This window comes from Siphateles boraxobius, unplaced genomic scaffold (genome assembly GCF_051911475.1).
Source record: "Siphateles boraxobius isolate OS27281-9 unplaced genomic scaffold, OSU_SipBor_1 17, whole genome shotgun sequence".
Classification (NCBI taxonomy): domain Eukaryota; kingdom Metazoa; phylum Chordata; class Actinopteri; order Cypriniformes; family Leuciscidae; genus Siphateles; species Siphateles boraxobius.
The window spans coordinates 6,187,360-6,212,815 of NW_027508777.1; the positions used below are offsets into that span (position 1 = coordinate 6,187,360).

The following is a 25,456-nucleotide window of genomic DNA, read 5'->3' on the forward strand; positions in this document are numbered from 1 at the left end:
TTCCAAATATGCCTAAGTGTAACTTGATCCCCTCCCATTAAGCTGATCTGATGTGTGTTGGTCTGCCTGACCCCTCACTTTTAGCGAGGCAACAATGCCTCGAGGCCGCTTGGCCACACAGACAACAGCCGCTGGCCACATAGAACCAATGCCGCTAAGGGCCACGAGACCACTGGCCATTTTTTACATACAGGACAAGGCAACATTGTGCCACAAGACCTTTAGACCCACACAGAGACAAGGCCCGCTGGGCCACAAGGCTGCTAAAGCCACACAGAGACAGAACCACTCATAGACAAGACCTTAGGCCACATAGAACCAATGCCATAACTGGCCACAAGACCACAGGACAAGGCCACATTAGGCTACACGGTCACAGTAGACCACACTGAACATAGAATGAGGCCGCGAGGGCCGCAATATCGTGAGCACACACTGAGATGAAGTCGGACAGAGACAACGGCCACTAGGCCACACAGAACTGAGGCCGTAAGGGCAACAGACCACGGAGGCCACACACAGGACAAGGCAACATTATGCCACCAGGCCTTGAGACCCACACAGAGACAAGGCCCGCTGGGCCACAAGGCTGCTAATGCCACACGGATACGAGGCCGACGAGACACGGCCGCTACGCCACACATAACCGTGCCATGACTGGCCACAAGACCACGGGACAAGGCCACATTAGGCTACACGGTCACAGTAGACCACACTGAACATATATATCATATTTTTTTTTTTTAGACTATAAAGGCCACATGGGACAAGACTACAACAGCTACTAATGCCACATAGAGACAAGGCCACACTGAGACAAGGCCACTAGGCCACACATAGACGATGACTCCTTGGCCATTTGTAAAATGCAAGCTAAAGCTATTGCATAATATGAGAAAAGGGAGAGCATAACACCACCACCAGTAGTTGCATAGGTATTTACCTGAACCGTTACTGGAGAGCTTGCTGAGCTTCGAGAATGATTTTTGAATCGGGTCTTATATATGACTCAAAAGCAGAAGAAGACCATCTGCCCAGGATCTTGACAGCTGAAGTAGAAATGCCACGTTCAGCTGCTGTAGTGGCTGCCCCAATCCTGAAGGAATGACCAGTATACTGGGAGGGAGATGGCTGCAGCTTTTGAGGACAGAGACTAGATGAGTCCTGGACCAGGCTTTAGAGAGTGGTGCTCCAGTAGTTAGGATAGATAGAGGGGAGTTTTTAGAATTTTTTCATAGATGAGAAAGGACCGATTTTATTACCATTTTAGAAAATGTTAAAGGAACACTTCGACTTTTTGGGACTTTAGCTTATTCAACGTATCCCCCAGAGTTAGATAAGTCCAAACATACCTTTTTCATCTCCGTGCGTGCTGTAAGTCTGTTTGACGCACCCACCGCTAGCCTAGCTTAGCACAAAGACTGGATGTAAATGGATACAGATAGCATACTAATCCCAATAAGTGACAAAATAACGCCAACATTTTCCAATTTACATGTTGTGATTTGTATAGTCACAGTGTGTACAAATAACAAGGTAATATGAGACACAGCCACTTTTTAAATGTTTAAATACTGGGAACCATTTTCTCAGAAGGTGAAGCACTGCTACTTGGGCGGAGTGATTACTGCAGCACCCGAGAAGCGCCGTTCTGTCAACAAAACAAACGTGACTAACTAGCTAGTAGTGAACATGATTCGTGATCATGGCTGACTTTGAGGAATTGTCAGAGGATTTTTATTTGGTATCAAACCAAGATCCAGAACCATATCGTTTTGAGCCAGAATACACAGATGAGGAGTTACAAACTTTGGAAGCTGGTAGACAAGATGCCGAACAGACTGAGGTCGAGGAGAGAATCAGAACGAACACAAACTGGTGGTGTAAATGTGGAACATGCCAACCTATGCCGACAGAAACCGAGTGCCTTTTTTGTAGTGAATGGGACCGGGTATTGCCATCGATGTCAAGGCTTGATGACAATGAAAATCTTTACGTCACTACCACAGAAGATTTCTCTGCCCTACTACACCCGGCAGTTGTCGATTTTTTTTTTCCTGTTGTGACAAGATCAACTGGAAGAAACGCCCCATGCAGAGTGAACATAATGGACAGCTGTCCACCAAGTAAGTGATTTTGTAATAATCATAATGCATAGTTCAATGTAATTGTAGTATAGCCATACCATACAGTTTGTCAATACACAAAATATGCACACATGCCAATTGACATAACACCCTTGTAATAGCCTTTCATGATCACCTGTTTACTTGTAGCCTAGCTATTCATACAAAGTTTTCTGTGCTCTTAGACAATACAGGTTGGTGTCCTACCGCATAGTATTGGAGTGGGCCCTAAAGGGAGAAACTTTGGGTAGAAGCAATCGTAAACCATTGCCATCATGTGTGGTTTGTGCCATTCAAAGAAAATATCCCTCAGAGACTGGTGTCTATGTGGGATTTCAAGAGGCGGAGGAGGCAATGGAAATGTTGTAAGTAAGTATGTGCTAACACCAATCATATAAAGTAATTAGCCTATACTACGTATTTATCATACACAACTGCGAACACAATTTATAAACTAGTTATTTTCAAATCTATTACAAGATTAAAAGCTGAATTTTTTGTTGTGTTGGTATTACTGTATATGTTGCATAGACTATATCTGTGAATAAAGACATGTAACAACATAACATAAAAGAGCAAACCACAAATATCAGAGTAGAAGTAGTATTGTCCCTGACTACATTATTCTGTATTCACTTTGCATATTCTACTCAGCCTGTCTGATACTTTGACACTGGTCTGTGAAACTACACTGCCTTACTGCTTCTTCTCTGCCCACACAGGTTCCATCCTTTGACCTCTTACAAGACAGCAGAGCTTTATTTCATCCGGAAAATATGTGAAACCTTGATTTGCTTTTTATTTATTGTAATATTTTATATTTCAAATACATTATTGCAACATCTACACTTATGTCTTTTCATTTTTGACAACATATGGTGTGTAGTCAGTATGAGATTGAACACCTTTTACTGTACAACTTGTAGGCCTACACAAGGCAGATTAGCACAGGACAAATAAGAGAACAAGAGAAATCACAAACTGAGAAATATTATTTATTTTACACTAGCTGTATAACAATAACAATATACAATAATAATAATATCAAAAAGGCACTTTGGGTGGCAGTGGAGACAGAGTGAAAAGCAGGCCTATGGAATGCCAAAACCATTTTTTTTTTTATTCCTGAATTAAAATATGGAAGAACATTATAACAACAGTGTACTTCAGAAAATGCTTATTCTGGTAATTGTGATACACAGATAAACCAGACAGCACAGCAGAAGTATCAGGAGTTTTGCACAATATCTTATACTGACAACAATAGACTAACCTTTTCCAGTATGCCATGGATAAAACTGGTGTTCTATATTTGGAAAATCCTCCCTCATTATTTTCCTGATAGAGGGATGTCTGTCGGTTGTGACAACCTTTACATCGATCCCTTCTTCTAGGAGCTTTTCCAGTCCTTTCTTGAAACCCATTGGCTCCATGGCAACAGAACTTTTGGCCTGGGTCACCTAGAGGGAACAAATACGCATTTACTGCCTACTGTAGAGATTGGGACATTACATTTCTGATAAGACTTTTCAGAACAATGACTTAAGGTTTGGATCTATTATTATATGTATTATTGATCATTTTTACCTGAATCAGCTCAAATGTTAAAATCTGATTGGTGGAGTCATCCATGAAGGAATACGTTGTGTATTTGCATGAATGACCTGGGCTATCACTTCTCCCATCTCCGCAGATCTGCACTCCCTCACCATCCAGAGTCTGGCAGATGAGTCTTGCTCTTATAGTGTCCTCCTGCTTCTTGTATTGTTCTGCAATAACTGGAATCAGGTAGCTGGACTGTATGCTGTAGTAGGTGGTTTGATGGGGAAGTTGAAGGTTCAAAAGCCCTGCCCAATCAGCAATGTCTGTATTAGTAGCACCACTGAAGAGTGTTGTTGCTGCTGCTTGCAGATTGTTCTCCGCCATTCCACGGACACTTGGGCATGATTCCCATTCTCCAGTGTGTCCACTATTACATTTCCATAGGACTCTGATCCTGCTGCCAGATGTTTTCACATTTTGGTTCACATCACACATTGCAGCACCACAAACAGTGCATTTTGGAAGAGTTCCATGAGTTTGGACTCATTAACCAGCCACTTCCTCTCTTTCCATCCTTTATATTGCCCAGGAATGCTTGCTGTGCTTCCTGTGGTAGAGGTGGAGGGGCTTGTGTCAGGGACAAAACTGGAGTCAGCAGGATCAGCGGCAGGTTCTGAGGCCATGCTGATGTCCAAGGCTGATGTTGCTGAACTGATATCCATTTCTGAATAATCAATTTGTTCTGGTTCCTGTTGATGACAAACCAACATGGACAAGTTTATTTTCTCATGTCACCTCTACATACATACATGTTTTTGCGTAACATGTTAGTCATAATTTGAAAATACATTTTCAATATTCAATTATCTGACTGTTCAATTTTGCATTTCATGGTGATTAAGATAAGTGTCAGCTGAATGATCAAAATGTATGTAAATGTTGTGATAACATTATCATGGATAGATAACCTGGCTTGCTAATTACATCAAATATTAGACTTTTTTTTTGGCCTGCAGGTAGCCATCATCATGGCTCATGCTTCATCATGATGAAGCAGTGTCCTATATAGGAAATATTGAATTTTTTGAATTTTTTTTTTTGCATTTATCATATAGAACGTCACGGTTACGTATGTAACCCTAGTTCCCTGATAGGGAACGAGACGCTGCGTCAAACGCTGTGGGGAACGCCCCTGCGTTGTGCGTCATGAAGCACGTATGGAATCAGCCCAATGGAGAGATGGAACGTCATAGGCGGGTGACGTCATGGATCAGGAAACTATAAAGCACCCCATAAACACAAGCGCAATAGCTTCTGATAGGCCTGAAGGAAGCACTAGCGGGAATGCCGGGAGTATGGTGGAATGACGCAGCGTCTCGTTCCCTATCAGGGAACTAGGGTTACATACGTAACCGAGACGTTCCCTTCCAAGGGAACTCGAGCTGCATCAAACGCTGTGGGAACGCTAATACCCACGTCGCCATAGGACCAAGTGACCGCCATGTGAGAGCTAGCGCACACAGGACGAGAGCACCTGTGCCCCAGGGGTAGAACTTAAGTCTAGGTCGTAGAACTTAATGAAAGTATGCGGTGAAGACCATCCAGCCGCATCACAAACGTCACTGAGGGAAACTCCTGACAGTAAGGCTTTAGAAGCCACCATACTCCTGGTAGAGTGGGCTCGTACAGCCAAAGGTGAAGGCTGACCAGCCGACTCATAGGCAAGTGAGATAGCCTCGACCACCCACTTGCTCATTCTCTGTTTAGACGCGGGACAGCCCTTCTTGGGTGGCCCAAAGCACACAAATAGTTGTTCTGACTTCCTCCACAGGGCAGTTCTGTGGACATAGGCGTCTAACGCCCTAACAGGGCAGAGTAAATTAAGTTTCTCCTGGTCAGACGACAGAAATGGAGGAGGACAAAAGGTTTGCAGAACTGTAGGTCTAACAACATTAGTAGGGACCTTGGGAACGTAACCTGGTCTAGGATGCAGAAAAGCCTTAACCATGCCAGGCGAAAATTCCAGGTGAGGGTGAAACCGACAGAGCCTGCAAATCTCCGATTCTCTTTAGTGAGGAGATAGCAAGAAGAAAGATAGTCTTAAACGTGAGAAACTTCTCAGGAACTTCTTCGATAGGTTCAAGAGGAGCTAGGGAAAGACCTTCTAATACGATGGCCAGATCCCAGGCCGGCACCCTCGTACGAACTGCTGGCCTCAGCCTCAGTGTGCCACGAAGGAAACGAGTTATAAGCAGGTGTCTCCCAAGAGAAACTCCACTGAAAGGGACGTGGTAAGCAGCCAGTGCCGCCACATACCCCTCTAGTGTGGAGGGGGATAACCCTGTGGAGAAGTGCTCCTGCAGGAATTCCAGCACTGCACCCACTGGGCAGTTAACTGGGTCCTGCAGGTGCTCTCCACACCAAGAAGTGAAGAGTTTCCACTTCAAGGCATAAAGCTTCCTCGTGGATGGAGCTCTGGAGTGAAGAATGGTCTCAACAACCTCAGTTGAGGACCAGAGTTCATGAGCTGGGCCCCCTCAGAGGCCAAGCCCACAATACTGGGCGGGGGTGAAATATCATGCTGCCCGCCTGAGAGAGTAGTTCCCTCCTGACCGTGAGCTCCAAGGGAGAGCCGTCCAGGAGAGAAATCCGGTCCGGAAACCATACTCGGGCCGGCCAGAACGGGGCTACTAATAGTAGGCTGACCCCGTCCCGGTGAACCCTCTCCAGAACTCCAGGTAGCAGAACAATCGGGGGAAAGGCGAACAGACGTGACCTTGGCCACGGCTGCACCATAGCGTCCAACCCCAGAGGGGCTGGATGGCTGATGGAAAACCACAGATGACAATGCGTGGTCTCCTTGGAAGCGAATAGGTCCACCTCGGCGCGACCGAAACTCAACCAAAGGAGCTCCACCACCTCGGGATGGAGTCTCCAATCCACCGGCCTCGGGCCCTGTCTCGACAGGGAGTCTGCTACCACATTCAAATACCCAGGAAGATACATTGCTCTCAGAAATAGTAACCTCCCTTGGGACCACAGGAGGATCTGACGGGCCAACTTGTAAAGCCGGCGAAACCGCAGGCCCCCCTGATGATTTATATAAGAGACCACCGACGTGTTGTCTGACTGAACTAACACATGATGACCTCTCAGGTCTGCTAGGAAGTGTTTCAGAGCCTGGAACACCGCCAACATCTCTAGACAATTTATAAGCCGTGATAGATGATGGTCCTGCGACAGCCCTTGGGCTGGACGACCACTCGTGACCGCCCCCCATCCTGTGAGGGAAGCATCCGTCGTTAGCGTTACGCGACGACAAAGAACCCCTAACACAGACCCTTTGAATAGGAACCAAGTTTCTTTCCACATGACCAGAGCACGAAGGCAGCACCGCGTGACTTTGACCGTGCGGAGCGGATTTCCCCTCGGGGAGAATCCCTTGGTCCTGAGCCACCACTGTAGCAATCTCATGTACAACAGGCCGCAAGGTATAACGTCGGACGCTGCTGCCATCAGACCCGACAGTCTCTAAAACTGTTTTACAGTAAGTAGCTGGCCTAGCTTTACTTGTTTCTGAGAGAATCGAAACGATGCGGGTCGGAGCGAGTCGCGCCTTCATCGAAACCCAAACCCAAACGACACCCAGAAAAGTGGTCGTCTGAGGAGATAATACACTTGTCTTTGCGTTCAGCCTCAACCCCAACTTCCTGATATGAACGAGAACGACATCTCAATGTCGAACCGCCATCTGCTCTGTCTGAGCTAAAATCAACCAATCGTTGATGTAATTGAGGACACAAACACCCTGAAGCCTCAGGGGCACTAGTGCTGCGTCCATGCATTTCGTGAAAGTGCGGGGAGATAAAGCTAGGCCAAACGGAAGAACCCTGTGCTGGTACACCTCGCCCCCGAAGGCAAACCTCAGGAACTTCCTGTGTTGTGGAAGGATGGAAATGTGGAAGTACGCGTCCCTTAGATCTATCGTGACAGACCAGTCCTCGGATCTGATTTGTGACACGATCTGCTTGATAGTGAGCATCTTGAATTTTGGCTCCCCTACCGAGCGATTCAATAGGCGCAGGTCTAAAATTGGACGCAACCCCCCATCCTATTTTGGAACGATGAAATATCGGCTGTAATAGCCTGACTCCACACTGGGAGGAGGAACCCGGTCTATAGCCTCCTTTTGAAGGAGTGCTTTCACCTCTTGTTCCATAACCAAAGCCTGCTCGGGGCCCACCACTGTAGGCAGAACCCCTCTGAATCTTGGTGGACGACACCTGAATTGGATAGCATAATCCCTTTCTATTGTCTGCAGGACCCAATGAGATATTTTTGGAAGGCTTTTCCACTCTGCCAGAAATTCTACTAAGGATACCAGTCTCTCGAGACTGGCCTCTGTTGTAACTTGAGCAGCAAACGCAGCGCCCTGTAACGGCACACCGGCAGGGTTCAACTGGTCTAACCGCTCTGAAACCCTCCTCAGAGGGAGCGAGCGTCCCTCAGGAAATCACTCGCTGGGACCGTCTGCGCCCCGGCATGAAGGCGGGGTTGACAGAACGGGCCCCTGAGGGCACCGAGGAAGAATGGCCTTCGTAGAAAGAGGTGCACACCTTTCCGCCTCGGTGGGGACCACCCTCAGTGTCCTGCGCACCGTGGCGCCAGGACTTCTTCTTAGCCGAAGCCTTCTTAGCTAATATAACTGTCCTCAGATCAGTTCTATTACTGGGAGATTTCGGCTGAGAGTGCCACAGCTGGGCCCACTGTCCAGCGGGGGGAGCACGAGACGCGACACTCTGCTTCAGCGCCCTATATGATGAGCTTGCAGACGGCCGGGGCTGCTCCTGCCCAGCAGCCCCAGGGACATTAATTTTTAAAGGGAGAAATTTCTTAAAAGCTGTTGTTTGCTTTTCCTTCTCCTGGAATTTATCGATGACAGAATTTACAGCATCGCCAAATAAACCCAGGGGGGAGAGAGGAGTGTCTAAAAGGAAAGCTTTTTCTTTTTCTTTTATATTGGTCTGATTTAACCACAGATGTCTTTCTGCGGCCACCAGAGCTGCCATAGATCGACCCACTAGCTTGGCCGACTCTCTGGTTGCGTGCAGGGATAAATCAGCAGCCTGACGCAGTTCGCGAACCACGTCAGCACTGACCTCCTCACTCTCACTCACGTCCCTCAGCAGGTCAGCCTGGTATGCCTGGATAATAGACATAGTATGCAGACATGACGCAGCCTGACCCGCCGCCGAATACGCTTTACCCACAAAGACCGAAATATTTCTAAGAGGCTTGGTGGGTAATGCCGGTGCCTTAACAGATGACGCAGCCTGGAGGGAGAGAAAACTCGCAAGCGTCTCTTCCACGCGAGGCATAGCCGAATAACCATATGATTTTGCCCCCACAATATTAGAATATGTTGAAGTCTGGGGACTAAACACTCTATATGACACCCGTTTTTTTCCACGATTTCAACACCTCAGTGTGGAGATCGGGAAAAAACGGCAAGCACCGGCGTGGAGGTTGCACTCGTGACGGCAAAAATCTCTCATCTAATTTTGATTTAGAAACAGACTCCTGTCTAGTCACTGGCCATACAATGCTGAGTTTTTCTACAGCTCTTGTTAATACCTCCACTAGCTCATCACTTTTGGGAGTGTAAGGTGGCGAATCCTCCACATCTCCCTCATTTATAACTGGTGCCTCAGCCCGAGCGGAAGAAACCGCAGCGCGTGCTACTGAACACGGGACTGAGGCACTGGATCTCACAGGCGAAGGGAGAGATAAGGCAGAGCCCGTCTCTAACCCCGCTGAGAGATCCATTTGCGATCCCCACGATACGCGTCGTCGCTCTGCCTCGGCAAGAGCGGGACCCGAACTGTGGGGAGCGCACACCGAACCGCTCTCCTCGAAGAGCGCCCGGCGGGCGCGGAGCGTCCTTAATGGCAGACGCTCGCAATGCTCACAATCAGCTCCCTCGAGAGCTGACTGGGCATGCTGCACTCCCAAACAAACAACACAAAGAACGTGTGTATCCCCACTCCTAAAATAACGCGAGCAGGGAGGGACACAATTCCTAAACTGCTGTTCGTTCGCCATATCTCTCTTAATATATATATATAAATTGTTTGTGTGGTGCAGAGTATGTAAAGACAGACAATATTCACACAGGGACAGATTCACATATAGCGCGAATGAAGGCACAGAAAGCTGTTGCGCTTGTGTTTATGGGGTGCTTTATAGTTTCCTGGTCGATGACGTCACCCGCCTATGACGTTCCATCTCTCCATTGGGCTGATTCCATACGTGCTTCATGACGCACAACGCAGGGGCGTTCCCCACAGCGTTTGACGCAGCTCGAGTTCCCTTGAAAGGGAACAAATAAAACCATTGAGTGATAAAATATAAATTATCCTACCAATTGACGTGTCCAGCTGGGTGCCAAGGCAATCAATGGCTTTGTCCTTGTAGCTGTCTGAGCAGGACTTGTGAGCTGCAAAGGTAGTGGGGCTTTGAACTCTGCAGTAGGTGCAGTACAGGTTTTTCGGTGGTGGAGTGTGGTAAACCTGCAAACAGGCTGGAAGCATCCTCAAATTCCAGCAGATCCAGCTGCAGGTCACTTGGCTCATCCTGATTAATCAATATCACAGAACATTTATAAATAATTATTATTACAGGAATGGATATATTTAAAATGTAATTTATTACAGCTGAACCAAACGTATTCAACAGCATATAATACAATAATGTTAGATAATTGTAGTACAACAGGCTAGAATAAGGGGAAAGTAATAGCACAAGGCAAATTGTTTTTGCACAATGAACCTACAGACAATAGCCTACTATTTCACAAACAAGGTCACTGTTTCTCAATAATGAACACTGCCATCCACTCCTCCAATTCATTAGCATGTAGAAGGCTACAGTCCTGAAAGTTACCTTTAGCGCTGCTTATTTGTTACTGGGGCGATAGAGCGCGTTTGTGACAACACAATACTAACATAGGGGATACATGGAGCCCGGTAACAACTGTAATAGTAGTGAGCACCCTATTCATTCAATAGTGTCACTAAGGTTACATTACATCTAGCTAATGGCACTGTAACAGTAGGCTAGTCATCTAAAAACATAACGGAACACTTACCGCGGCCGCAGGTGATCCACTTTGTCCTGAATTTACAATCGATGGGATGGCCGTATCCTTCAGCACACGTTTCATGGTCCGTGTGGCAAATTGCATTTTTTCTAAATAGTCGTCATCAGTGAAATGTTCTGAGCAAACAAAATAGTCCTTGATGATGTCTACAGGTGTGTTTGGATCGATATCCAGAGCAAGTAGCCATTGATTCATCAGATCAGCGTTTTTGATTGGAATTCTATGAAACATCATGGTATTACCTGGTCTCCCCTGTTTATTGTCGCAGCTCTTTACAATACAGCGAACACCCATGATTGTAAACTTTTACATTTATTAGTAATTGCTGACTCTATTACTCCAACTCTGAGTGAACTCTCTGCTCCTCAGCACGGCGCGTCTCAGGTGCTGCGGTTATCACTCCGCCCAAGTAGCAGTGTTTCGCCTTCTGAGAAAATAGTTCCCAGTATTTAGACGTTTAAAAAGTGGCTGTGTCTCATATTACCTTGTTATTTGTAAAAACTGTGACTATACAAATAACAACATGTAAATAGGAAAATGTTGGCGTTATTTTGTCACTTATTGGGATTAGTATGCTAGCTGTATCCATTTACATCCAGTCTTTGTGCTAAGCTAGGCTAGCGGTGGGTGTTGCAAACAGACTTACAGCACGCACGGAGATGAAAAAGGTATGTATATGGACTTATCTAACTCTGGGGGATACGTTGAATAACGTTGAATAAATAAGTCCCAAAAAGTCGAAGTGTTCCTTTAATGTGATACATGAGCCTTGAGAGTCATTCTTAGAGTTTTTAAGAAAGAGTAAAGAAATTAGGTGAGAAATCAAATTAAAAAAGGCCATGGGGAAAATTGGAGTGAATCCCCTGGATGCATGAGCCATGAACGCTTTAACAAAACACGGTTACAATCTGAATATAACAATAGGAAAAGAGACTATTGCGGACGGGAGGTAATAAAAAGGTTGGTTGGATGGATTTGCTTTTCTAAATTACTTGGTGTGTAATGATGCTGTTTAAGCATAACCAACATAAGCAAAGTTACAACATTCAAAGTTCGAGCAATGGGAGAATTTCATTTAAAAATTGTTTTTAAGGACTACAGCAGCGCTGAGGGGAACTACACAAAATTCCTCCTTGGTTAGTGCATCACAAACCCTAATTTTACATGAATCCTGCCCACGGAGCATGATTTATAGAATATCGACACAGAGTAGCTAATCAGTGACTAGAAGATAGCTACGCATAAGCTACATAATTCATCAACTAACCATTCGGAATGTTGCTACATGTTGACATCTCTTGAGTCTCTACATCTTTAATCTGACTTCGGTTTGAACGTAAAGCTAAAAGTTTTGAGATTTGTCTGTGAGAGGTAATCGAAACGGCAAACAAGCTGTTGAAATTCTGACACCTGTGCTGGGAGCAGCAGCCCAACTACATCCAGACAAAAACGATGCGCTTTACTCACCCTCGAATGACAATTCCAGCATATTATATGAAAACATCCGTGGGGTATTCCGAGCCAAACGTTTCACACGCCCTAGGGGCACCGGAGACCAATCACGCATCGATTTCATAATTGTTGATGAGGAAGGAACAACCGGCCGTGATCAGAATGGAAATAGAAGAATCTGAAAGAAAAGTGAACATTATAAACAAATAAGGCAGAAATACGTTTCTTAGGAGTAGGGAGCCAATCGGTGATATACGGTCTAGCTGGATTGAGCAGAGCGATTAATTTACGTGAACTCTGTTAGAGGGCAGGGTGGTGGATATGGGTTGCTGAAGGGCAAAGCCGTCTGAAGCCTGAAGACTAAAGCACGCAGCTGTTGTATTGCAGTGGCCAGAATGAGAGCGACCTTAATCATGCAATTATAGACTTTGTTGGACCGAGCTTTGTTAGCACATACAATGTATACGTTTTGCAGTCTCTTCGAACCCGAAAGGATGTTAACAGCCGCTATAGGGTCCTTTCTGTGAAGCGCGGATGAACGAAGCCTGAGCCGGCTTGATAAATCGTCGAACTGCTAAATCTTAATCTTATTAATATTAATACGATACTTGCCTGAAGTAAGGTGATGGCATACCCATAATATACTACCTCAATCACACTTGATATTCTGTTGTTGACTTTTGAGCGTAGAATCCATTTCTCAGCTGCGCAGCATATACCTGACATACTAATAATGGATAAATATTCTAAATGTTCCGATCCAATCTGACTTGTAATGCTGCCCGAATCATAAATCATGCACTGTTCCTTCGTTGGCCAGAGGAGAACTGGCCCTCCGACTGAGTCTGGTTTCTCCCAAGGTTTTTTTTCTCCATTCTGTCACCTGATGGAGTTTTGGTTCCTTGCCACTGTTGCCTTGGCTTTTGGCTTGCTTAGTTGGGGACATTTAATATTCAATAATATTATTGATCTGCCTTACTTAAGGTGGACGTTGACGCAATTTTCTTTTAGAAACAAACTGTTATATTATTTTCATGTTATCACTGTGAAGCTGCTTTGATACAATCTGTATTGTAAAAAGCGCTATATAAATAAAGGTGACTTGACTTGACTTGACATACTCTCGAGTTGCTCTTGTAGGAAGAAAGTTTTATTCACGGCTGAGAAATCTCTGGCCATGGCAACCGAGTGAGTCCCTTGAATAGAAATAAATTAACATTTAAATCGTACAGCTGAGTAAATATGTCACTCGAGTCTCCTTGACTGTGATTTGTTCTGGTGATTGGTTTGGAAGTTATAATCTAACTTATAACTCCTGTTAGTTCTACTGTGCTAAGCATGTTTTGGCTAAGTATATGACCTTTGACCTGAGCATCCTTAGTCTGCCTTCTCTGTACATTTAATACCATATATATTACGTAAATATTTCTATAACACATATCAGTGGATTAAATTAGTCACCAGAAAAAATTGTGTTACGGCGATTATACCGTATTTCTGTTATTGAAGAACTTAAACTTAAGTATTAAAATATATTGATGATATGATAAATATATATATAAAATGCAAAACTGTTATAGAGAATTATCAGCACTTGTGCCCTAGTTATTGGCGATTCTATTACACGGAACGTGAAAATAGACACCAGCCACCATAGTCGCATGTTTGCCGGGAGCCAGAGCACCTGACATCAAAGCAAATTTAAAAGTGCTGGCTAATGCTAAGCATAAATTCTCTAAGATTATTTTTCACGTCAGTACTAATGATGTTCGACGTCGCCAGTCGGAGATCACTATAATTAATGTTAAAGAGGTGTGTGAACTCGCAAGTACGATGTCAGGCACTGTAATTTGCTCTGGCCCCCTTCCTATTCAAAGGAGTGATGAGATAGTTAGTAGACTGTCCTCACTCAATGGCTGGCTGTCTAAGCGGTGTTTGCAAAATAATATAGGATTCATAGACAATTGGAAAGAATTTTTGGGGCAGACCTGACCTGTTGAAAAGAGATGGTATTCATCCCTTCTGAGATGGTGCTGCTCTTCTCTCTAGTAATATGGCACATAGTCTTAGAGCTCAAACATGACAATCTGGGGCTTATGTCAGGAAGCAGACAAACTGGCTAAACCGACCGTCTGCTAGCTGTCTCATGTCACTGAGGCCAGATAAATCCCATCACATAGAGACTCTTTCACCTAGATATCATTACATAGAGATGGTGTCTGTCCCCCGAATAAGGAAATACAAAAAACTTCCAAACCCATCTAAGGGTAAAAATTTAATTGATGTTCAACAAATTAAAAACAGATATAATACAAATGAACAAATGATAAAGCTTGGTTATGTTAGTTGTGTTTGACAGAAACCTGGGTGAAATCAAACGATTACATTACTTTAAATGAGTCCAGCCCCCAAGATTATGGTTTTAAACATGAACCTCGTATGAAAGGCAAAGGGGGAGTTGTTGCATTAATTTACAGTAATATTTTCATAAATACTAAGAAGTCTAGTTTCAAATAGTATTATTTTGAAGTGTTGGTTCTTAATGTAACAATATCTAGAGTAAATGATAAATCACATTTGAGATTTGGGCTGGCTACTGTATACAGGGGACCAGGGCACCATACAGACTTTATCAAAGAATTTGCTGACTTTTTATCAGAGTTAGTACTGGCTGCAGATAAAGTCCTAGTCGGTGATTTTAATAAACATGTAGATAACGAAAAATATGCATTGGGATTGGCATTTAAAGACATCCTTAACTTGCTTAGAAGAAATCGATATTGCAACATAAACTTTTAACTCTCTTTTCCGGTACTTTAGACACAGTTGCTCCTTTGTGCTTAAAGAAGATTAAAGAAAATAGTCAAACGCCATGCTACAATGAGCACACTCAGGCACTTAAGAGAGCAGCCAGAAAAATGTGTCACGGTTTTTGAATCGGCTCTCTCACGCTGATGTGTCTGCGTGAGTGTATTGTGTGGGTGTGGTTACTCATTGTGCTGATTAAGTGTCACCAGCTGTCTTCCATTCCAGTTCCCTTTATATTCCCAGCAATTCTCTCCCTTGTTGTCAGATCGTTGTGGTTGTTCCCCGGTGTGTTTCCTGTGCTCGTGCCTCGTCTGCTGTTCCTCGCCTGCTGTTCCTCGTCTGCTGTTCCCCGTCTGGAGTTTCGTTCGTCGTGTCGTCTGGATGTTCGTCAGTTCGTCGTGTCATCTGGATGTTCACTTTCCCTGGGATTCACTCGAGCACGTCATCACCTGTTTACCACCGGATCGCCATCTCGTCCCTGCTTCACTGTCCATCTGAGTGTTGTCCCCGACTTGTGCCTGCTTCATTGTTTCAGTCTGCATAATCCATTAAACTGAGTTTTACTTGCATACTGCATCCTGCTGTTTATTTCCTCACAGAACGATCTGACCAACCATGGATGCAGCAAGTTCATCACAGCTCAACGATTTCATCGCTCACAGTATCTCACGTATGGACCAACAAGCAGAGAGTATCTCGGGCACAGGTCGTGCGGTGCAAGCACTCGTGAAGCAGGTGTCCGAGCTCACCCAACAGGTACAACTTTTACAGACTCCCACTGCGCCCCCCACACCGTCCGTCCCCCCACCACCGATGCCTGCAGCAGTTGAGAGACCAGAGCCACGCCTACCCACACCAGAGGGATATTCCGGTGAACCGGAGTATTGCAGAGCATTCCTCACAAGATGTTCTATGCATTTTGCCTTACAGCCACGCACTTTCCAGAGCGAACAGACCAAAGTAGCCTTCGTGCTAACCCTGCTGTCAGGGAGAGCAGCACTTTGGGGAACGGCGGTGTGGGAGAACGGAGACGACTGCTGCACCTCGTTCCAGGCACTCTCCGAGGAGATGAAGAGGGTTTTCGACCGTGCAGTGGCGGGTAAGGAGGCGGCCAGATTACTCGCCGAACTGCGACAGGGAGAAGGCTCGGTGGCGGACTACTCCATTCGGTTCCGCACCCTGGCTGCAGAGTGCCGTTGGAACGAGGAGGCGCAGTGGGATATGTTCCTGCATGGGTTGGCTGACCGCGTTCAGAGGGAGATATACGCGATGGACTTACCCGAGACACTGAACGGACTGGTGGAACTTGCGCTGAGAGTGGACTCGCGCCTGAATCGTGTGACCAGACTGACGCGCCCCAGCCGTTCCCAGTCCAGCCCGGAAGACCACCAGCCCGGTGGCGCGAGCGCGGTCAGCCCCGCATTCGACCACGAACCCATGCAGGTGGGGAGAGCTCGGCTTTCCCGGGAGGAGAGGGAGAGGCGGAGATCCCAGGGACTCTGTCTCTACTGTGGCCGGGCAGGTCACTTCATCCACTCCTGCCCGGTAAAAGAGCAAGCCCGGTAGTAAGTATGAGGCTACTATCGGGTGGGATCTCCGCCGAGAAGACCTCATCACCATCATCAACCCTCCTCCCGGTAAGACTGAGATGGCGACAGTCGACGCACTGCACCAACGCACTACTGGATTCAGGAGGGGAGGGTAATTTCATGGACTTCAAACTTGCACTTAAGCTTCAGATTCCCGTCACTCCTCTTTCGCACCAGATTACAGTCAACGCACTCAATGGTCAAGAACTTCCCCTTATTACACATGCTACTGAAGACATTACCCTAATCACTTCTGGAAATCACACAGAACTCATTTCATTTTTTCTCATGGACTCACCACTTGCACCAGTGGTTTTGGGACACCCGTGGCTTTCCAGGCACAACCCCCGGATCGATTGGTGCACTAACACTGTTTCCACATGGAGTAACCACTGTCATGAGTCTTGTTTAGTGTCTGCCTGTCCTTCTGTGTCTGGTTCTATGTTTCAGAGTGAGGCAGCGGATTTGTCTAACGTGCCCGCGGAGTACCAAGACCTGAAGGAGGTGTTCAGTAAGTCTCGCGCTGCTTCTCTTCCTCCGCATCGTTCCTATGACTGTGCGATAGATCTACTGCCAGGTAAATCTCCGCCTAAGGGCAAACTTTACTCTCTTTCTGTTCCCGAGAGGGAGGCCATGGAGAAATATATTTCTGATTCTCTGGCCTCTGGGTTCATCCAACCTTCCTCTTCTCCTGCGGGGGCGGGGTTCTTTTTCGTTGGGAAGAAGGATGGTTCTCTGCGACCTTGCATTGATTACCGAGAGCTGAATAACATCACGGTAAAGAACTCTTACCCTTTGCCGTTGATGTCTTCAGCTTTCGAGAGGTTGCAGGGAGCATCCATTTTCACGAAACTGGACTTACGTAATGCATATCATTTGGTTCGCATCAGGAAGGGGGATGAATGGAAAACCGCTTTTAATACCCCTAGGGGGCACTTTGAATATTTGGTTATGCCGTTCGGGCTTTCCAACTCCCCAGCGGTTTTTCAAGCACTCGTGAATGACGTGTTGAGAGACATGGTAGATCAGTTCATATATGTTTACCTGGATGACATATTGATTTTTTCTTCGTCTCTCCAGGAACACGTTCAACACGTCAGGCGAGTGCTCCAGAGGTTGTTAGAGAATGGGCTTTTTGTCAAGGCGGAGAAATGCTCGTTTCATGCACAGTCTGTTCCCTTCTTAGGGTACATCATCTCTTCTGAGGGAGTGCGCATGGATCCTGACAAGGTTAAGGCTGTGGTAGATTGGCCAAGTCCAGATTCCCGTAAGGCCCTACAGCGGTTTCTGGGATTCGCCAATTTTTACCGACGTTTCATTCGTAATTTCAGCCAACTAGTCGCACCTCTGACTGCCTTGACCTCCCCCCGAACGACGTTCAGGTGGTCGAACACTACCGAGGCAGTGTTCAACAACCTCAAAAGTCGCTTCGTTTCGGCTCCCATTCTTGTCACACCTGATCCCACACGTCAGTTCGTGGTGGAGGTCGACGCGTCAGAGGTGGGAGTAGGAGCAGTGCTTTCACAACGCGCTTCCTCAGACGACAAGATGCATCCCTGCGCGTTTCTTTCTCATCGACTATCGTCTGCCGAACGTAATTATGACATTGGTAATAGAGAGTTGTTGGCAGTCAAACTAGCGTTGGAGGAGTGGCGTCATTGGTTAGAGGGTTCGGGGGTTCCCTTTATCGTTTGGACCGACCATAAGAATCTTGAATATATCAGATCTGCTAAAAGACTCAACTCCAGGCAGGCTCGGTGGGCTCTTTTTTTCGGTCGTTTTGATTTTGTTCTCTCGTACCGCCCCGGGTCCAAGAACATCAAACCCGACTCTTTATCTCGTATTTTTGATCCATCCGAACGCCCGGTGACTCCCGAGTGTATTTTACCTGAGAAAGTTGTCATCTCCACTCTGGTATGGGAGGTCGAGTCGAAGGTCAAGACAGCCTTAGAAGGGGTAACGCCTCCGCCTGGTTGTCCACCGAGCCGATTATTTGTTCCGGAGGGGTTACGGTCCGACGTTATTAGATGGGGTCATTGCTCCAACGTGGCTTGTCATCCAGGAGTGACTCGCACCAGGTTTCTAGTTAAACAACGATTTTGGTGGCCATTGATGGCTCGCGACATTCACGATTTTGTTTTGGCTTGCTCAGTCTGTGCCACTAGTAAGACATCTAACCAACCCCCAGACGGGTTACTTCGACCGCTGTCTGTCCCTTCGAGACCCTGGTCCCACATCGCTCTAGATTTTGTCACCGCCCTCCCGCCTTCCAATGGCATGACGGTTGTTTTAACCGTAGTGGACCGGTTCTCGAAGGCGGCACATTTCATTCCCTTGCCCAAATTACCTTCAGCCAAGGAGACAGCGGTCACTGTCATAGATCACGTTTTTCGGTTACATGGCCTCCCGATGGACGTGGTCTCGGACAGGGGTTCCCAATTCGTATTCAGATTTTGGCAGGAATTTTGTAAATTGCTGGGGGCCACGGTCAGTCTGTCCTCGGGCTATCATCCCCAGAGTAATGGCCAGTCTGAGCGAGCCAATCAGGACCTCGAGAGAATGTTGCGATGTTTGGTTGCCAAGAATCCGTCGTCCTGGAGCCAACAGCTTTCTATGGTGGAGTACGCCCACAATTCATTACCAGTGTCATCCACGGGCCTCTCGCCATTTAAGTGTAGTTTAGGTTACCAGCCACCAATTTTTCCGAGTCTGGAATCCGAGGTCGCGGTCCCCTCCGCTCACGCATTCGTCCAGAGGTGCCACCGTACTTGGACTAGAGCCCGTGAGACTCTACTCCAAGCAGGGAGGCGCATGAAGGCCAAGGCCGATCGCCACCGGTCAAAGCCTCCCGTTTACGTCGTGGGTCAAAGAGTGTGGCTTTCTACCAAGAATATTCCTCTCCGCTCCGTGTCTAACAAGTTAGCTCCTAAATTTATTGGCCCGTTTCCTGTCACCAAGATTATTAGTCCGGTGACAGTCCGACTCAAACTCCCTCCTGCGTACAGGAGAATTCACCCCGCTTTCCATGTGTCTAAAATCAAACCCGTGTTTCATTCTCACATTAATCCGCCTGCCCCGGTTCCCCCCCCGCCGCGAACCCACATATTCGGTTAACCGCATTCTGGACTCGAGACGGAGGGGACGAGGATTTCAGTACTTGGTGGACTGGGAGGGTTACGGTCCGGAGGAGAGAAGTTGGGTACCGGCTAGAGACATCCTGGATCACTCCCTTATCGATGATTACAATCGACAGGTAAGGGAGTCTGAGAACGCCAGGAGGCGTTCTTAGGAGGAGGGGTACTGTCACGGTTTTTGAATCGGCTCTCTCACGCTGATGTGTCTGCGTGAGTGTATTGTGTGGGTGTGGTTACTCATTGTGCTGATTAAGTGTCACCAGCTGTCTTCCATTCCAGTTCCCTTTATATGCCCAGCAATTCTCTCCCTTGTTGTCAGATCGTTGTGGTTGTTCCCCGGTGTGTTTCCTGTGCTCGTGCCTCGTCTGCTGTTCCTCGCCTGCTGTTCCTCGTCTGCTGTTCCCCGTCTGGAGTTTCGTTCGTCGTGTCGTCTGGATGTTCGTCAGTTCGTCGTGTCATCTGGATGTTCACTTTCCCTGGGATTCACTCGAGCACGTCATCACCTGTTTACCACCGGATCGCCATCTCGTCCCTGCTTCACTGTCCATCTGAGTGTTGTCCCCGACTTGTGCCTGCTTCATTGTTTCAGTCTGCATAATCCATTAAACTGAGTTTTACTTGCATACTGCATCCTGCTGTTTATTTCCTCACAAAATGCAGTTCCACTGAAAGAAAACAAAACTAGAGGTATTTCGCATTTCATGGAAAGAGAGCACGATTGCCTACAGAGAGGCCTTGAAACGCTAGATATGAAAGCTTTAGCATAAAGTTCTGCCAGGAATACTTAATTACTATGTCACTTATTACCTTCACATCTATCCAATCACGTCCTTATACTCTCTGTATAAAAGATTGGTACTTACACACGTTTGAGTTCGCAGACGCTGTCGCGACAACTATTGCTCTCGTTCAGTCGCCAACCAACATACTTCAGGACACGCATATTGTTTACGATTATCAAGTTACAACGATGAATATGTCCCGCTGTCTCTCCTTCTGCACGTTGAAGTTCCCGCATTCAGTGCCGCATCTCCCCATGGGCACAGCGGTCTTCGGAGAGTTTGATCAACCATGGCTTCTCAAGAAAAGTCCTGCTCCTTTTAGGCCCAAAACACCTGGTAACCCATCAGTATCCATTTCCACGACATCAAAAGCCTCAACATCGTCAGCTCAGCCAAATAATCTGGCAGGAAGAGAACTGCAAAATCATCCTCAACTTGTCCAGCAAAAAGAACCTCGCTGTCTGCACGGATGCCATTTGTTCCGCTGATCACCGATCCACCGACATGAATCAACAACTCTGCAATTCACGAGAGGCAATCTTTTCACACTGGTTTTCAAGTTCAAGCTCCACTTCCAAGGCTTTCAGTCGGGTTTTGATGTTTGGTAGGCGCTTCCACCAGCCACTGTTAATATGTCCCCTATACCATGATTAAACTTCATTCAGGTAAGTATTTAACTTGGCTACTATGCTGCGTTCTACAACAGCGGCAGAGTTCAACTGGTAACTATGGTGACGTGGTGTGTTCCTAATAACTGGTGATATGCAGACTGCACAACGCACCATACTGCAATGCTCTAAACAGCAGGGCCAGCTAGCTAGCCTTAATGTTTGTTACAAGTGTAAGCAAAGATTCACGTTACCTAATAATAATCACTTAATAATCTCTGAGTATTACTGTACAGTACTACAATTACTCAGTATGGATGTCCTTATGTGTATTAGGGGTGGTGAAAAAAATCGATTATTGATTAATCGCGAGTATGTTATGGACAAGTATGAATCAATTATTCAATTTTCAAAAATCAATTTTTTATAATAAAAAAAAAAATGTTTGCATTATTTTTTTTTTGTAAAAAATGTTATACCGGAAGTTGAACGTCACGAACGCACCCAGTTCCAGTTAGCAAGCGCGTGTAACGCAGCCAGAGCAAGTGTGAGCAGGTGTGTAAAATGGAAGAACCAGGAATGAGCAACCAACCGATCCACCCAGCTCCATCTTAGCTCAAAGCAAGCTGGTGGATTCATTTTGGTTTTCATGGCAGGAGCTCTAAACATGTTGATATGACGCATGCCGTCTGTCGACATTGCCACACTAAACTGAAGTACTGCAGCAATACGAGCAACTTGAGGGCCCACATTTCCCGCTTTCATCCAGAGGAGGCAGGGTGGGTTAAAGACAACCGCCTGAAGCCCGTCATCTCACCGAATCAGGGCACTCTCCACGATATGACAAAATTGGCCCCGGGCTCTGAGAGAGCTAAGAAAATCACAACATCGATATCTTATTTTATAGCTAAAGATATGAGGCCATACAGAGTGGTCCACAGTATGGAGCCAAGGTATGTGATACCATCCCGGAGCTTTTTTACACACAAGTCGATTCCTATTCTTTACAAGTTTTTAGTGCAAGTGTCCCTCAAGTCTGCTCCCAGGGTAGCAATAACTTGCGATGCCTGGACCTCCAAAGCCACCATCTCATATGTGACCGTTACAGCTCATCATGTCAACAGTGAGTGGAAGCTTATTTCATACGTGCTTCAGACGAGAGCTATGGATGATAGCCACACGGGCGCTAATATGTGCGAGTTTCTCAAAGCTGCGGTGGACGAGTGGGGGATAGAGACACACGACCTGGTTCTCGTCACCGACAACGCTTCAAATATGAACGTGGCTGCAGAGCTTGGTAACTTTCTACATGTCTGTTGTTACGCTCACACCCTAAACCTCGCCTGCCAACGAGCGCTGAAGTTGCCCGCTGTTGCCCGACTGTTGGGTCGAGTCAGACGGATCACCGCCTTCTTCCACCGCAGCACCACAGCCAGTCATGTGCTGGAACAAAAGCAGGCCCTACTCGGTAAGCAAAAGGCTTAAAATTAATTTAAAAAATAAAATATTTACCTTTGTAATAGAAGTGAATCTATTTTAACGTTTTCATTCAAAGCAAGCTTTTTATTAGTTTCTAAATTACCAGTAGGCTATTTAAAAATTTAATTCCTTATATAGGCTACTAGTAATCAGAGGTGGGCACACATACATTAAAAACTATTTTGTTACAAAATAGAAATACTGGCTCATGAAATGTAACAAAATAAAATACTGATGTGAAAAATGTATTTCAATAAAATACAAGTAATTAGTATTTTGAAAATACAAAAATACTCCCACAATAATCTTAAGTGTTTTTTTTATTACTTAAAGGTCAATAACACAAATGGTGGCAATAACACAAATATGAGAAATGTGTAAATTCAAAATGGCGAAGTAGCAAAATAAAAAAGTATGGGCATTTCACTAAATCCCTACAGGGCCTGAAATAGCTCCCTCTGACGTATATGGCATGTATAGCTAAGTTCACATCAATGGTGTGGTAGGCTGCCCTTAATAGCAAAGCTTGTTTGATGTAGGCTACGTAGCCATGTTATCACCATCTACTTATTTTACACTTAAAGCCCTGTTTTAAGATAATTTCTGATGATATAGAATGGTTAAGATTGAAATTTGGACAAATGCTACTTCTGTATTAGCACCCCCCCCCCCACCTCCACAATGGTTTCATAGGAGCACTGGAAGAATCATTCATAAAACGCATTAAACTTTAGTTTACAAAGACGTGAAACTAACCGAGTGGTCTGGGCTGTTCACTGATATGTTCGCACAAAAATCGCTGCAAAAGATGCTTTCCAACAGGTCTTTTACCATTCGTTGTAAAAATGTGGACATATTTTTCCAAACGCCTTACAACCGGACATTCTTCCGTTGAGAGCTTGAATAATAGACACTCCAGCCCAGTTGCTGGCGATAATGCACCTTTGCCAAAGTTTGGATAGCGTAGCCTACGATACCACGAATGCATAACTACAGAAAGAATAAAAACAACCCCATTTCTGTCTCCGGCAGCGGAGGAATACGGTACCTCACAGAACATCCAATACAAGTCAATGGAGTTGGACAAAAACTATGATAAAACCTGTTGGAAAGGATCTTTTGCAGTGATTTTTGTGTAAAAATAACAGACCGAGAATGTGTCACAAAATCAAAATTCCATTTAAATCAATATATATGATTAATCATATTAATCATAATATGTGTGGGTTTGTTTTACACACGAGACTCTAACTGCCCTGACCGCGTATGCCTTTTCCATAGTAGAATCACGCTGCGTGCGCAATTACTGAAAAACAATAGGATTGATGATTATTTTATACAAAATCAATATCAATATTTCTCATATGTAATACGTTTAAAAACGTGTAAAAACTGCAGATGGATGTTATATTGTGCTCGCTTGCTTAGCATGGAGATTTCAGTGGAGTTACGACAGACGCACTGTTTCATAATAGGTAGGGCCTATGTTTTGCTTTTATGAATGACTACACAGTGCATTGGTCTCATAAGGCACAATTATTTTCTCTGTAATGCTGTTCAGTGTGCAATATGTGTGTGTAGACTGAATATTTTTCACAAACCACTTTACCTTAATGCCGTTTTTAAGATTTCAATACTCATTCACTTCTTGGAGGTAGCCCAGTCTACAGGGTGTCACGTGATTTTCGTGCATCTAACCTGGACATTGCCATTGCCAACATCAGACCGAAAATATGGCAAAATCATTTACTATGGTGATTTTTCTTAAGTATTTAAGTATTTGAAATACTCTAAATACACTCCCTCAAAATATTTTGTTACAAACTACATTTAAATTTTTTCCACACCTGCAGAATACAAATTACAAAATACACTAAAGTGATTAAATACTTATTTAAAATACATTTAATTGAAATACTGCCCATGTCTGCTAGTAATTAGCTTTTCTTCTTCTTTTTTAATTTTACTAGAACTGCTTAAACACAAACTGAAGACAGGTGCTCCAACAAGGTGGAATAGTGGCTTTGACATGGTTGATTGGTTCCTTGAACAGCAGCCTGCCATCTGCGCTGCACTCCTCTCCCCTCAAGTAAATAAGTCTGGGATTTAAGATTTAATCAGACCTAGTAGCAAGCCAAGGTGTGAAAAATATTTCAGTTAATTGAAATAAAATAAAAAACTAGACTTTAGAATAAAAATATAATAAAAATATGATATTGTGTACACACAAATCGTCTCGGTTACGTATGTAACCCTCGTTCCCTGAGTAGGGAACGGAGACGTTACGTCGGATGATGAAGAATGGGGTTTCGCTTAGAAAGCCTATCAACTTCGAGAATTACAAAAAGAGCCAATGGCAAAGAAATGCCATGGGTCTGCGGAATTTGCATAGCGTATCTCCGCCCTACCTCGTGTGTATAAAAGGAGGACGCCAGCAACATGCAGATATGTTTCTTCGCTGAGGAGCCAAGACTGAGCTTCAGGCGATCCCCGCAGTACAGCGGAAAGTGGCAGGAAGACGTAACGTCTCCGTTCCCTACTCAGGGAACGAGGGTTACATACGTAACCGAGACATTCCCTTTCGTTGTCACTCCGAGTTGGATGACGACGAATGGGGTTACCAGTCTAATCACGCCACCTTCTCGGCTGCTTCCAGTGCCCTGCGTAAATCTGAGATCCCTGTCGTGAGACTGGCACGGACAAAAGACTCCTATTTAGCACAGGATTGCCAAGGTACACTGGGGAGCATATCCCAAGGTTTAGGGGAGATGCAATTA

General features: G+C 45.4%; 1 long non-coding RNA gene across 1 annotated transcript; it reads left to right on the forward strand.

Moving 5' to 3' along the window:
• Positions 1-22,257: 22,257 nt before the first annotated feature.
• On the forward strand, positions 22,258-24,817 carry LOC143740145 (uncharacterized). Its single transcript, XR_013204768.1, has 2 exons — positions 22,258-22,668; positions 24,650-24,817. It is a non-coding gene; the product is annotated as an uncharacterized LOC143740145 (long non-coding RNA).
• Positions 24,818-25,456: the final 639 nt, after the last annotated feature.